Genomic DNA, 16,478 nt, shown 5'->3' with positions numbered 1-16,478 from the left:
CCTATGAAATTTCAGGGGACCCAGAATAGCCAAAACAATCTTAAAAATGAAGAAAGGGCCGGGTTTGGTGGCTCACACCTATAATCCCAGCACTTTGGGAGGCCAGTGGGTGGAGTGCCTGAGCTCAGGAGTTCAAGACCAGCCTGGGCAACATGGCAAAACCCCATCTCTACCAAAAATATAAAAATTTGCTGGGTGTGGTGGCACATGCCTGTAGTCCCAGCTACCAGGAGGCTGAGGTGGGAGGATCACGTGAGCCTGGGAGGCAAAGGTTGCAGTGAGCTGAGATCGCACCACTGCACTACAACCTGGGCGACAGAGTGAGTACCCATCTAAGAAAGTAAAAGAATTAAGTTAGAGGACTCACTCTTCCTGATTTCAAAACTTACTACAAAGCTACAGTACTCAAAGGGTGATACTGGCATAAGGATGGACAGACAGACCAATGAAATAAAATTGAAAGTCCAGAAATAATCTCATGTATGGCCAATTTTTGACAATGGTGCCAAGACCATTCAATGGAGAAAGGACAGTCTCTTTAACAAATGGTACTGGGACAACTGGATATCCACGTGTGTAAGAGTGAAGCTGGGGCCAGATGTGGTGGCTCACACCCGTAATCCCAGCCGAGGCGGGCAGATCACAGGGTCAGGAGATCGAGATCATCCTGGCTAACAGAGTGAAACCCCATCTCTACTAAAAATACAAAAAATTAGCTGAGCATGGTGGCAGGCGCCTGTAGTACCAGCTACTCAGGAGACTGAAGCCGGAGAATGGCATGAACCCAGGAGGCGGAGCTTGCAGTGAGCCGAGATCACACCACTGCGGTCTGGCCTGGGTGACAGAGCAAGACTCCGTCTGAAAAATAATAATAAGAGTACAGTTGGACCCTTACCTTATATCATTTATAAAAACTAACTAGAAATGAATCAAAGACCTACATTTAAGAGCTAAAAGCATACAACTTAGAAGGAAATATAGATGTAATCTTAACGACCTTGGATTTGGCACTGGTTTCTTAAATATGACACCAAAAGCATAGGCAACAAAAGAAAAATAGATAAATTGGACTTCATCAAAATTAAAAAGCTTTTGGGTCTCAAAGGATATTATCAAATAGTGAAAAGACAGAAACGGAGAAAATATTTGTAAATTACATCTCTGTTACGGGTATATTGTCCAGAACGTGTTGGGAATTCCTAAATCTCAACAATAAAAAGGCAAGTATCCCAATTTAAAAATGGGCAAAGGCAGGAGTTCAAGAACAGCCTGAGCAACATAGCTAGACCTCTTCTCTAAAAAAACAAATTAAAAATTTTTTAAGTTAGCCAGGTGTGGTGGTGTGCACCTACAGTCCCAGCTACTTAGGAGACTCAGGTGAGAAGATCTCTTGAGCCCAAGGGTTTGAGACTTCAGTGAGCTATGATAATGCCACTGTGCTCCAGCCTGGGCAACAGAATGAGATTCTGTCACTAAAAAAAAAAAATAAAAAATATTAAAATGGGCAAAGGACTTGAATAAACATTTCTCCAAAGAAGATATACAAATGGCCAATAGGGACATGAAAAGGTTCTCAACATCATTAACCATGAGGGAAATGCAAATCAAAACCACAATGATACACCACTTCACACCCACAATGATGGCTGTAATTTTTTTTAAGTAAAATAACAAGTGTTGGTGAAGATGTAGATTAACTGGAACCCTCGTACATTGCTGGTGTAGATATGAAACAGCGCAGCCACTTGGGAATAGCTTGGTGGCTCCTCAGAAAGCTAAATATAGAATTAACATATGTCCCAGCAATTCCACTCCTAGGCATATCCCCCAAAGAATTGAAAACAGGGACTCAAACAGATATATGTACATCAATGTTCATTGCAGCATTATTCACAATACCCAAAAGGTGGAAACAATCCAAGTGCCATCAAAAGATGGATTTTCAAACTGCGGTATATACATACAATGGAATATTATTCAGCCATAAAAGGAATGAAATTCTGATACATGCTGCAACATGGAAGCTTGAAAACATTATCCCAAGTGAAATAAGTCAGACACAAAAGCTCAGATATTGTATGATTCTAATTATATGAAATATTTAGAACAGACAAATTCATTTAGATAGAAAGTAGAAAAGCAGATACCGGGTTAAGGAAAAGAGGAAATGGAGAGTTACTCCTTAATAGGTGAAGGGTTTCTATTTGGAATAGTGAAAATATTCTAGTAAACTAGGATAGAAGTCAAGAAAAGTTAATCCAAATTAGCAAATGATCTAGGAAAGAAAGGCAGAAAGAAAAACAAAATAAAACAAGCAAAACAAACCAGAAAACCTTAGGAAAATTCAGGATGTGTCAGTATTAGCCCAGACCCTTATAAAAGGTTTTAATATTTATCCCTCAGCCCCAGTATACCTCATTAGGCAGGTTACTCAATTGAGGCTTAAGTGAGTTAATTACAGGGCAGCACCTCTGAAGAATGTGGTGTTTACCTTTTCTCTATCCCACTTCTGCCACATTCCTCCCTGCTTCACCTTAAGAAATTGGACCTGTGGCGTGATTGCAGTGGGACCCAAAGTGTGCCTGAACCCACTCTCAGAAGTCATTACCCCTCTGCCCTGCCCACATCTTCTCAGGGGCTGAAAGAAACTTTCCCTAAGGACATCTGCAGCCATGAAGGAAAACAGCCCTGCTGGACTGCCACTGTGCTAAAAAAGCAGAGCCAAATGGAAAAGCAAAGGCTCAGGTACTAAAAATAGCTGCTATACTCACCCAGCAGCAAAAGCCTTAGCTTTCTGCCAGTTCCCCCCCTTTTTTTGCCGACAAAATGGAACGGCTGAGTGCCACGAGAGCTTCCCCCAGCAACCTGGCTCCCTGGGGCACCAATCACACTGAAAGGCAGGGATTGAGTTCACAGCACCACACTAGGCTCTAGATAGGTGACTGGCCATCCCTGGGTGTGAGCAGGAGAGGGGCCAGGCTGGGTGAGGATGAACAAGGGCAAGGGGTCACCACATCAGGAGGGAGAAGGCTAGGGAGGCCTAGGGAGACGGTTCCTGAGAGGGCACAACCCTAGAGCTGCCTATACTGCTCTATACTTTTGTTAACGCTGCAGCCTTGGCTGTGGGGAAAAAAAGAATAAAGAATAGAAGTGGGGGACTCACAGCATTATCAGGACAACATACAATAAAACAAAGATTAACCCAAAGCCACAGATGTCCCTCCCTTCCATGAGATACTCATGTGTATATACACACACAGACACACACACACACACACACACATACAGACACATGGTTATGAGCTTCCTTCTTACAGCTAGGGATCAACAACGAAACTGGTGCTGGGGAAAAAGAAGAGGAGGAAGAGCTAAATGAGAAGGAAATAGTCAAGGACAAAGAAGACAAACGAGCAGAAGGGGGAGGCCCAGAAGGGACTGAGGAAGTGAGGAATAAGAGGTCAGGGGCAGCTGATACACACACAGCAGCTTCCCCCACTCCTTGGAGTGGGAAGAGGAGTGGAGGGTGAGATAAATGGCAGCTCCCACAGGGCTCCCAGCCGTCTCTGTCTCCTGCACACACGCTAACACTGTCAGAAACATTTTCTGCCAATACTAAGGATGAGAGATGGATTCACAAGTGGATCCTTCATCTTCCCTCAATAATTCCACATGGACTGCACAGCTGACCCAGTTATTGCCTCCATATATTTTTCCACAAAACAGGGAGAGAGAATGAGAGAGAGAAAGAGAGGACAAGAACATGGAGTTGAGGTGGGCAGTGGGAGAGGGATGAGGAGATTGAGAGGACTGAGGAGAGACCTAGGTGAGGCTGGGAGAAAGGTGTGAGATAGTTTCTCAGGCTTCACAGGGGCATTCAGAGAGCAAGAGCAAGTGCAAACTCTGCAGCATGCAGGCACGGAAAACAGTGTTCTCTGTCCTTTTAAGGCCTGCCTGCAGCCACGTCACCTGGTCTTGGTCCTTACTCAAGAAGTGGCAGGCATAGTTTGCCCTGGGCTTTATGCTAAAGCTGAGGGAGAAGAGAAAGGGGGAAAGGGAAGTGGCACACAGCTATGCTTTGCCAGGATGGCCCACCATCACAAGCAGGGACAGAGGCAGCAGCAGTGGCAAAAGCCAGCTGCGGTCCCTGGCATAAGTAAAGCCAAAGTCATGGCATCCCACTGAGGCACAGTTTGGCACACCTGGACTGATGATAGTGCCATTCCCAAACCACCTGCCACCCATAAACTCTGGGTTCACCTGATCAATGGCCCCTGCATACCCTACAAAAAAAAAAAATCCTTCTCATCATCCTTGGCTTTCAATGGAGGACAGACCTACATCTTTACATTTATGGCCCTCTTCTGACATAAAATACCATCACTCTGTCCAGGAAAGGGGAAACTATTTCAGTGTCTCACCAGTAACTCTTTCCTTAAGTATCCTTGGGCTTTGGGACAGAAGAGATAATAAGGTACTTGAGATGCCCATTTTTCTATCAAAAGTGTCCATTTGTAGGCTGTACCTCTGCTTAAATAGAGGTTGGATGCACCCACCAATCTGTATTGCCAGCTTACTGCAGCCCAGAGCAGATGTTTGGGGAGCAGGTGGGAGGAGGCCACTCGGCCCCCACCTCTCTCAGTGCCTCATGTCTTCCACACAATTCAGACAAGACTGGAGGTGGGGATTGGGCCCTGTGTAAACAAGACGTCTCTTCTTAATGTCTTTTCTCCAGAATGGAAAACAAAAGAATGGGATGAGGATGGCAAGAAGCCAATAAAGGGAGAGGGAGCGGTATTGCTGGGTCTCTGGCAGCTTCTGACACACCTGGCAGGACCCATGGGCAGTAGCTGAGTTTCAGGACCAGAGCACAGAAAGAACTGGAAAAGGTTCTAAGTGTCCTGGGCAAGCAAAGCCAACTCAGCAGCCTGCCATGGAGCCCTTGGAATTCCATCTTATAAAATGCTCATGTTATTAACCTACACTGTATGTTCATGTATTTGTTTTCCCAAATCTCCTGGGAAAAATGAAAGGGCAAGAATTCCTACTTCCATTATATAAGGAAGAAACTGAACCAAAGAGACAAAAGAAACAAAAACACCGGGTAGTATAACACATGGACTTGGAGTCAGACAGACCTAAGGCCAATTCTTGGCTCTGCCACTTCCTAGCTATGTGATCTTGGACACAACTTCACTAGGCCTCAGTTTCTTCACCTATAAAATAGGTATATTAAGAATTTCTACTTCAAAGGTTGGTAGCGAGGATTAAATAAAGCAATGAATAGGAAGTACTTGGTACAGCACCTAGCATCTAATCATCACTCCATTTTTTTATCAGTTGTTTTGTTTGTTTTCTGAGACAGGGCCTCACTCTGTCACCCAGGCTGGTGTGCAATGACACAATCTCAGCTCACTGCAACCTCTGCTTCCCAAGCTCAAGCAATCCTCCCGTCTCAGCCTCCTGAGTAGCTGGGACTACTACCGAGTAGCAGATATGGTGTGCCACCATACCTGGCTTTTTGAAATTTATTATTTTTATAGAGATGGGGTTTCATCATGTTGCCCAGGCTGGTCTCGAACTCCTGGGCTCAACTGATCCACCCATATCAGCCTCCCAAAGTGTTGGGATTACAGTCCTGAGCCTCGGTGCGCGGCCCACTCCATCATTGGAATGGAAATGATGACTGCTGCCCTGGACCCGCAGCCCATCAGGGCCAGGCCAGGCAACTACTCTCCAAAGCTCCTGTTCCCTGTTAGAGCCACACACTCTCCAGCTGACCCATGCCTCAAATGAGGACCAAAGCCTTTTGTTGGGTAGCTACTCCCAGGAGGTAAAGGAAATAAATGTTAAAGGATGACCCTCCTGGCTGGAAATGGAGAAATCTGAGGCAGTTTTCTGCTGAGCCCGAAGGCAGACCCAGCCCACTCAGTGCTTTTCCTAGCATATTGGCATCCAGAGAGCCAAGCCACCAACATGCAGAACTGCCAGCTGCAGGAACAGCTGTAAGACAATCACCTGCTTTACAAACTGAAGGTTAGAGGATGAGCTCTTCCACAGACACACATTCATTACTATTTATGGGCTGCACAAACTCATATGCACACATACAGTCACTCACGTCTACACAAACAGAAGTGCACTACCTAATTTAAGCAGACAAATATGAAGCTGAAGAAACAATGCAAAGAGGACACTGAAAGGACGCCCCTGACAAGGGAGAACAATGTGCAAAGGCTTAAGAAAAGAAATGGAATTTCAAAGAATAATTTGAAGGACAAGAAAAACAAGTTTGTAGTAGTCAGGCAAACGAGCTTTTCCTCCCTGAGACAATACTAAACAGAAAGTCAAGAGGTAGACAGTAATTAAATGGAAAGTCTTTGAACAGCAAAACAAATGTAGCTTCTCACTAGTCCAGCCCCCACTGGCAAGATGGCTGGACTGGAACATCCCTGAGCCAGTGGCCATTTGTACAATGGGGATAATATCTCCCCTATGTTTTGAAGTCATGCCTAGGGCCAAGCAAAGAGGGACTGCTCTCAACAAACCCAAGGTACCCAAGAAAAAAGGTTATTAGAGGAGACTGTTGGAGGGTAGAGGGTTCAGAATGAATCCAAGCCTCTGCCTAACCAGAGAGCTACAAAGAGCTACACAGAGCTACAAAATCCACTGTGCAGCCTGCAAGGGAGAACAGTGGCAGTACAGATGTTAGCCCTGCCAGAGGGCACAGGGAGCCAAGAAGGGCTCCACAGGCCCAGCTGGGAATAGACACCTGGAGGGAAGGCAACATGGGATGGGATGAAATGGGAAGGGCAGTGAGGGGCATTCCTAGCCCTTTCTCTGTACTCTCAGAGGTGGAACATGACCTACTCCATTCCCACTCCAGTAGAGAAGAATACAGATCTTCAAGAAGGGAGCTAAACAAACTAGCAAAAAAAAAAAAAAAAAAAAAAAAAAACTGCAATCACAGAGACAAAAGTTAGTGCATCCAATGAAAAGAAATCACATGACACGACCGGGCACGGTGGCTCACACCTGTAATCCCAGCACTTTGGGAGGCCGAAGCAAGCGGATCACTTGAGGTCAGGAGCTCGAGACCAGCCTGGCCAACATGGCGAAACCCTATCTCTACTAAAAATACAAAAAAATTAGCCGGGTGTCGTGGTGCACACCTGTAATCCCAGCTACTCGGGAGGCTGAGGCAGGAGAATCTCTTGAACCTAGGAAGCGGAGGTTGCAGTGAGCCGAGGTCATGCCTCTGCACTCTAGCCTGGGTGACAGAGTGAGGCTCTGTCTCAAAATTAGAAAAAAAAGAAACCACATGACAAGCAGAGTGACTGAATAAAAAGCCTAGCCTGGCCCTCCCCAGATCTGTCCTACTTGGCCACAGCTTTCAAAGAATCTGAATGCTAGAAGTAAGCTTAAGGCTCAATCTTTATTTGGACTGCTAAAGACCCAGAAGACATGGCAGGCACTCAATATCTACATAGAGAACAACTGGAATTCAATGCCATTAGGCGTGGAACTTATCAATGGATCCAGGAAGGCTGTGGCAACCTCATACCTGTTGAAGACGAAGAGGTAGACGGGGCTAAGGCAGGGCAAGAGTTTCAGTGCTATCAGCACAGAGGTGATCATCAAAGCAACAGGAGCAGAATGACTATCCTTCTAGGGAGAAACCTTAGAGAGAAAAGGACAGTGGGCCAAGCATAGTCTTCAACTCATGGCTGCAGGTTAGGAAAAGGGAGCAAGCAAGAAAATCAGAGGAGCAGCCACACGATTAGTGCAGACCTACACAGGTCAAGAGAGTGGAGAATCATGAGAAAATCCAGTTGTAGGCAACAATGTCAGGAGATCAGTCACTGGATTTGGCAATGAGGCAGTCAGAGGGCCCTTCAAAAGAGTGTCCACGTATGAAGACATAGAGGCACACGGGTAGGCCGCTCCAAAAGGCTCAATGGGTCCACTAAATTTTGAAGATTTGAGGCCACATTTCTAAATGTGATTTTTCAACATTTCACTAAAGTCTTGAAAAGAGAAAAAAAATCCCTCCATGGGTGCAACAGAGGGATTCTTCAATGCCATACATAAGTTCCTACGATTGATGAAGAGCTACCCCACAACACACATGACCTCAGGACAATGATGGGCATCAGTCACTCCAGCAGAAGGAGGGGGCAGGGAGGTAAAAGTTCTAAGAAGAAACTCCCATCAGACACAATTCTACCTTCTCTGGGCTCTCAGCCATGCCTCAGACTACCCGGAGGCTTTAGTTCTTACACTTTGTGGAACTGTAATAATAACTGTAGCAATCGCCACGGCGGAGAGAGAGAAATACCCCAGTGCCACCCCTTCCCCCAGTATTCAAATATACTATCTGGGCATCCCAAAGGAAAATTAATTCTGTCAAATAATAATTATAGTCAACATTTATAGAGAACTTTCCATGTTGCAAGCAAAGTATTAAGTTCATTTACTCTTCACCACAACCCTCTGAGGTGGTTCCAATATGCTGCTCATTTTACCCATGAGGGGACCAAAATTCAGAGAGGTTAAGTAACGTGCCAGAGTTCATGCAGCCACAGAGCAGTAGAGTCAGAATTCAAAGCCAGTTTGGCCCCAAAAGCCATGCTCTTTCCACAGCCATGCTGTCTCTCCAGGGGTCTGTGAAATCAGCCACAGAAACTGGACTCATCATTTTATTTGTTCTGCAACAGTATAAATAAAAAGGCACATTTTGTGTCAGGACAGAAATTTTTAAATGAGCCTACTGGGGCCCTCTTGTGGAAAGACCCACCTCTACCATGTTCTAGTTTCTGCACCACACACAAACACACACCACACACACACGCACACATACACATACCACACACAGGCACCTTAATTACTAAATGCCCTTGGCACAGACCAGCCAAGGCACAGGCACAGGTATTCAGGAAGAAGAAATCCCTTGACTCAGATTGCAGCCAGACTTCCTTTGTGACTTGATCCCTTAAACTCCTATCACTCAAGCTTCCTAGCTATACATGAAGCAAAAGCATCCCTGCTCCCCTTCATGGAGCCCAGTGCCAGGCACACATACACATACACACACACACACACACACACACAAACCACAACCACACACAGCATGTATATACACACATCCAACTGTCTGGCAAGAACTTGACACCTCACCCCTCCATGCAGAAAATACACAAGACAGAAGTATTTCTACATGGCAAAGACAGAGTCTTCTTTGGTGAATGGGGCTTGCCTAAGCATACCAGCAGTTGAGCAGATGAATCAGAGAAATACTCAGGTCCTAGTCTGTACATTCCAGTAGGTCTTAGACTGTAAGCTCCTAGCAAGATACAGACAAGGGGACCTACTCCTTATACCTGATCCTTGACCCTGCCTGAGGTACCGGGAGTGATCAGCCCATGTCTGATGACAACCAAGGTTACCAGAAGCTCCATTCCCTTCCAACCCACTCCAGTGCAATAGGAAGAATGCGGGCTCTGGATTTTGAGCCAAGTCTCCCCTACTAGCTGTGTGACTTTGGGCCAGATGCTTAACCTCTACAAGTTTCAACCCCTTCATCCATAAGGGGACTTGATAGTAACTATTTTGTAGTATGACTGTATTAAACGAGATGACATAGAGCATATAGCACAGTGCCTGACACAAAATGAGAGCTCATAAAGCTTGTAGCTCTCACTACTATTATTAGAGAAAATTCTGAGCAAAGAATAGGATAAGCAAAAGCAGCAAGGGCTTCACCCCCATACAGAACTGTCTTCTGTTCTGACAACCAAGCCCCTCTTTGGAGACTAGCTTCCCTGAGCCACAAGTCGGCCCACACACCTGGACTATACTCTGGGTGGTTACAGACACATTTCCATTGAAACCTTTAAGCGATGCTGGCTGGCTCTGCATCAGTGCCAGCTGACTGACATCAGATACTTCAGAGTCCCGCTTCCTGATGACTCAGGCCTGTCTCCAAATTCCTGCTGCCACTCTCCTACCTCTAAGGGGGAGTCAGGGAGAGTAGGAACAGCCAGGGCAAATGCAGCTGACCTAGACTGCTGGGACCACTGTAGACAGATGCAGCTAGCATCCAGGGAGCAAGGGTCCCAGGGCTTTTCTTCCCTCCCCTTTTAAAATAGTAACTGGATCTCCTGACAGTATGCACGATGGGCTTTCTCTATAGCCTGCTCCCAAAGAACACCAGGGACTTTCACACCACAGTCATCCAAATACCACAGTCGGGGTTCGAGGGGAGGAGAGATCAGAATTCATCTTTCCTTTCCCCTGCTGTCTCTAAGCTTCCAGAAAACATCAGGGCCTCTTAAAGGGGCTAAAATAGGGAAGAAGGTATGATTTCCAGTCCATAGCTCTAAAGGAACTATCTGCTAACTGGTAAGTATAATTTGTTTGCCATTTTATTGCAAGCATTCAGCATTCACACTCTAAAAGCAAATACCACACAAAGATAATTTCAGCATTAATGTCAGTTCCTTGAGCACTTTGGGCATCATACTATGGAACAGAATATACAAAAGATATTGTCACTTGCCTCAGGTGGATGATGTCCTGTTCACATTCAGTGGATAATGTGGCCTTCCACATCTTAGTCTCAGACAGCATAATTATTAAAAAGAAAAGGCCAGGCGCAGTGGTTCACACCTATAATCCCAGCATTTTGGGAGGCAGAGGCAGGTGGATCACCTGAGGTCAGGAGTTCAAGACCAGCCTGGCCAACATGGTGAAACCTCATCTCTACTAAAAAATACAAAAATTAGTTGAGGCTGGGTGCAGTGGCTCACGCCAGTAATCCCAGAACTTTGGGAGGCCAAGGCAGGTGGATCACTTGAGGTCAGAAGTTCAAGACCAGCCTGGCCAACACAGTGAAACCCCATCTCTACTAAAAATACAAAAATTAGCTGGGTGTGGTGGTGGGTGCCTGTAATCCCAGCTACTCAGGAGCCTGAGACAGGAGAATTGCCTGAGCCTGGGAGGCGGAGGTTGCAGTGAGCCGAGATCGAGCCACTGCCCTCCAGCCTGGGCAACAGAGCAAGACTCTGTCTTAAAAAAAAAAAAAAAGACACTAATTACAACTTTGTAATAATGAGCTAGGCAATAATTAGGGTACTCCTTAAACTAATTGGGGAGCCCCAAGAAAACAGCATTTACTTACAGAAACACTTAGCAACAATACGAGGACGGGTCACCAAGCACAGGACTTGCTACTACCATGTTGGTATCAACTATGTCTTCCAGGTAAGTCAGCAAATGAAACATTTTATTTTTAACATGCCTGAGAGCCCAAGACTATTTATAATACCAGATCCTTAAAAACTTGAAAGGAGATGAATTTTAAAATGTACACATTTACATATGTGGGCAGAAACACAAAAATCAGATGCCTCTCAACACAGCTCAGGGAGCCATAACTCACGGCTTTCACAATCCCACCTAACGCCCAGAGAAAATCCGGGCACCTTCTACAACGGATGGTAGGAAGCTGGGTAGGTAGCCAAGAAACAAAGAAACCTAAACTCAGCACTTGGCAGGACAATTAAGGAGCAGAGGATTTTAAATGCATTGTTTCTGACTCTAAATATGGCTACATTTATTACCAATTTGGGATCAGAAACCACATTTAGTTCTGTCATGACCACATGCTAAAAATATTAAGCAGAGTATTGCCTAGGAAACAGCAGTTCTCCCTGCTGCGGCAGCTCCACTTCAGAGCCATCTCTGCCATGGTCACAGGGTTTCCATCCTGTGCTTTGCTGAGAGCACAGTTACAAGCAGAACTGACACTGTCCTGCCAAGACTTCCCCCCGCATTTTAGAAGGCAGCAATAGGAACCAGAGCTAGGGACTGCACAACCTCCTCATCCTCTCCAGGGCTGTTTTAGGTGTCAGTGAAGCTCTATTCCATAGGCCTATAACTAGAACCCATCTGACTGGGAGCTCCACAGGGGGAGGGAAAATTGTCTGTGTAACATACCACTGTCTCCTCATTGCCCAGCACTTTGCCTGGCACTCAAAAAATAGCCATTGATTTAATAAAATCAATAATCTAAAAAGAACCATCTGGAAGAGTACAATGGAAAATAACACTGCCATTAAAATAGGTAAAAATACGGACTGTGGTAATACATAAAAACAGGTGCTGGCCGGGCACAATGGTTCACACCTGTAATCCCAGCACTTTGGGAGGCCTAGGTAGGAGGATGACTTGAAGCTAGGAGTTCAAGATCAGCCTGGGCAGCAAAGTAAGACTCTGTCTCTACCAAAAAAAAAAAAATTTTTTTTCATTAGCAGGGCATGGTGATGCACCTATGGTCTCAACTACTCAGGAGGCTGAGGTGGGAGGATGGCTTGAGCCCAGGAGTTCAGGGCTGCAGTGACCTATGATCACACCACCGCACTCCAGGTTGGGCAATAGTGAGACCCCTATCTCTAAAAGCAGGTGCACAAAAAATTGTTGAGTGGAAGTGGAAGCAGCAGAACCTAATGACACACATATGTAAATTACTACTTTGGAAAGAAGTGTGTGTGGCCATCTCTATGATCATATGTGAACTCAGAATTATGGAAAACTGTGCTCAATGGAATCTTTCACCCTGAAATGTTAAATATCTGAGAAAACACTTTAAAATACATTATTTTCAGCACAGAAACTACTCCCTTATCAGCTGACTTGTTCTGATCTCTTGGATGGCTCAGAGGCCTTGTTCCTGTTCAGCAAACCCAAGACCAGACCATACCCTCATCAGCCAAAGGAAACAGAGAACACATGGAAAAAGCCGCAGTCTTAAAGTCCAACTTAGCAACTTGACCCTGTCAGGGCAGTTTCCAGTCTGCATAATCAGAATGGCTGGCTGCCCAGACAGATGGCCAAGATGGAAGTGTCAAGACAAAAAAGTATGGAAAAGTTCACCTGGCCCAACTTCAAAGCCAAAGCTCCAAAAAGGTAGGAGCTTAACAGGCACTTACTGGCCAGCAAGGTGCCTGTTAAGAAGGTTAGCAGTACACCAATCCTTCTCAAACTCTTCACAAAAACTGAAGAGAAGGGAAACACTTCCTAATTCATTCTATGAAGTCAGCATTACCCTGAAACCAAAGCAAGACAAAGACACTATAAGAAAACTCCAGACCAATATCTCTTATAATATACATGCAAAAAATCCTGAACAAAATACTAGCAAGTCAAAATTCAGCAGCATATTAAGAGAATTATACAACATGATCAAGCGGTATTTTATCCCAGGAATACAAGAGTGGCTCAACATATGAAACACAATCAATGTAATACACCACATTAATAGAATGAAGGAAAAAAACCACATGATCATTCCAATGGATACTGAAAAAGCAATTGACAAAATCCAATACCCTTTCATAATAAAAAATACCCAATAAACCAGGAATAGAAAAGAACATCCTCAACATAATAAAAGGCATATATGAAAAACCCACAGCTAGCATATTTAATGGTGAAAGACTGAAAGCTTTTCCCCAAAGACCAAGAACATGACAAAGATACCCACTTTCACCGCTTCTTTTATTTATTTATTTATTTATTTATTTATTTATTTATTTTGAGACGGAGTCTCGCTCTGTTGCCCAGGCTGGAGGGCAGTGGCGCGATCTCGGTTCACTGCAAGCTCTGCCTTCTGGGTTCACACCATTCTCCTGCCTCAGCCTCCTGAGTAGCTGGGACTACAGGTGCCCACCACCACGCCCAGCTAATTTTTTTTGTATTTTTAGTAGAGACAGGGTTTCACTGTGTTAGCCAGGATGGTCTCAATCTCCTGACCTCGTGATCCACCCACCTTGGCCTTCCAAAGTGCTGGGATTACAGGTGTGAGCCACCGTGCCCGGCCACCCACTTTCACCACTTCTATTCAACATAATACTGTAAGTTCTAGCCAGAGCAATTGGGCAAGAAAAGAATAAAAGGCATCCATATTGGAAAGGAAGATGTAAAACTATTCTATGTGCAGATGATATATACATACATATATAGATATATATATATGTATGTATATATATATATATATATATGGTTTTTTGTTTTCTTTCGTTTTGTTTTGTTTTTTGAGATGGAGTTTCACTCTTGTTGCCCAGGCCAGAGTACACGGGCATGATCTAGGCTCACTGCAACCTCTGCCTCCTGGGTTCAAACGATTCTCATGCCTTAGCCTCCAAAGTAGCTGGGATTACGGGCACACACCACCACACATGGCTAAGTTTTTGTATTTTTAGTAGAGACAGGGTTTCACCTTGTTGGCCAGGCTGGTCTCGAACTCCTGACCTCAGGCGATCCACCCACCTCAGCCTCCCAAAGCTCTGGGATTACAGGCATAAGCCACACCCAGCCAATGATATGATCTTATACATAGAAAACCTTCACAAATCTAGCAAAATAAAACCTGTTAGAGCTAATAAATTCAGTAAAGTTGCAGGACATAAAACCAACACACGAAAATCAGTTGTATTTCTATATCCCAGAGATGAACGATACAAAAAGGAAACTAAGAAAGCAATTCCACTTAAAACAGTATCAAAAAGAACACTTAGGAATAAATTTTGCCAATGAAGCAAAAGACTTTACACTGAAAACTACAAAACACTGCTGAAGAAATAAAAGAAGATCTCCATTCCAATTTTTCTGTACACACCCAAAAATAAATAAAAAGACATTTTAGGCTCATGATTCAAAGATACGATATTGCTAAAATGATAGTATTACCCAAAGCAACATGCAGATACAATGCAATCCCTTTCAAAATTCCAGTGGCATTTTTTGCAGAAATGGAAAAACCCATCCTAAAATTCACATGGAGTTTCAAGGGACCCTGAATACCAAAAACAATCTTGAAGCAGGAGAACAAAACTGCTGGGAACAGTGATTCAGGCCTGTAATCCCAGCTACTTGGGAGGCTGAGGCAGGAGGATTGCTTGAGGCTAGGAACTCAAGGCTGCAGTGGGCTATGACAGCGCCACTGCACTTTAGTCTGAGTGACAGAGCAAGATCCCATCTATTAAAAAAACAAAAACAAAAAACAGCAAAGTTGAAGGAAGAAAAAGAACAAAGCTGGAGAATGCACAAGTCTAATTTCAAAACTTACCATAAGGCTAGAGTAATCAAAAGTGTGGTAATGATGTAAGGATGAACATATAGACCAATAGAATAGAATTGTGAGACCGGAATTAAACCCTCACATCTCTATAGTCAACTGATTTTTACAAAAGTGTTATTGACTAAAAAGGGATTTTTAAAAGACAAAATTTAAAAGGCTAAAACTGGCAGGGTGCGGTGGCTCACACCTGTAATCCCAGCACTTTGGGAGGCTGAGGCAGGCAGATCACCTGAGGTCAGGAGTTCGAAACCAGCCTGGCCAACATGGCAAAACCCTGTCTCTACTAAAAATACAAAAATTGGCCGGGCGTGGTGGCGGGCACCTTTAGTCCCAGCTACTTGGGAGGCTGAAGCACAAGAATCGCTTGAACCCGGGAGGCAGAGGTTGCAGTGAGCTGAGATTGAGCCACTGAACTCCAGCATGGGCAACAGAGCAAGACTCCCATCTAAAAAACAAAAAGTTAAAACTATACAGTTCTTAGAAGAAAACATGGGCAAAACCTTCATGACCTTGGATTTGGCAATGATTTCTTAAATATTACACCAAAATCACAGGTGGTAAAAGAAAATTGAACTTCATTAAAATATTTTAAAATTTTTTGTGCAAAGGACGCGATCAAGAGAATGAAAAGACAAGGGAATGAAACAAAATATTTGCAAATCACACATCTGATAAGGGTTTAATATCCAGAATATAGAAACAACTCCCACAACAGAAAGACAAACAACCTAATTTTAAAATGGGCAATAATCTTGAATAGACATCTCTCCATTGATGTACAAATGGCCTGGACATGAAAAGATGCTCAGTATCATTAGTCATCATTAGAGAAATGCCAATCAAAGCCACTTCACACCTACTAGGTATGGTTATAATTATTAAAGAAAAGGAAAATAACAAGTGTTGGTGAAGACGTGAAGAAACTGGAACCCTCATACATCACTGGTGGGAGTACAGAATGTTTCAGCTGCTATGGAAAAGTTTGGTGGTTCTTCAAAAAGCTAAACATAAAATTACCATATGACCCAGCAATTCTTTGCTTAAGTAGATACCCAAAAGATGTGAAAACAGTCACTCAAACAGATGCTTGCATGTGAATGTTCACAGCAGCATTATTCACTATATCCAAAAGATGAAAATGACTCAAACAGCCATCACAGATAAGTGGATTTTTATAAAATGTGGGTGTGTGTGTGTGTGTGTGTATCTCCAATGGAATATTATTCAGCTGCAAAAAGGAATGAAGTTCTGATACATGCTACAATATGAATGAAACCTTAAAACACTATTCTAAGTGAAATAAGCCAGACACATAAAAGACAAATATTACTGGGTGTGGTGG

The 16,478-nt window shown here is 44.1% G+C and overlaps 1 protein-coding gene across 4 annotated transcripts in view; it reads right to left on the bottom strand.

Moving 5' to 3' along the window:
* The window catches only part of SIL1 (SIL1 nucleotide exchange factor), a 241,129-nt gene that overhangs the window by 174,835 nt on the left and 49,816 nt on the right, over positions 1 to 16,478 (bottom strand). The gene's annotated exons all lie outside the window — the stretch shown is intronic.

Source organism: Nomascus leucogenys, chromosome 2, assembly GCF_006542625.1.
Source record: "Nomascus leucogenys isolate Asia chromosome 2, Asia_NLE_v1, whole genome shotgun sequence".
Taxonomy (NCBI): domain Eukaryota; kingdom Metazoa; phylum Chordata; class Mammalia; order Primates; family Hylobatidae; genus Nomascus; species Nomascus leucogenys.
The sequence above is the reverse complement of the archived record's forward strand: the minus strand, read 5'-3'. Positions and strand labels throughout refer to the sequence as shown.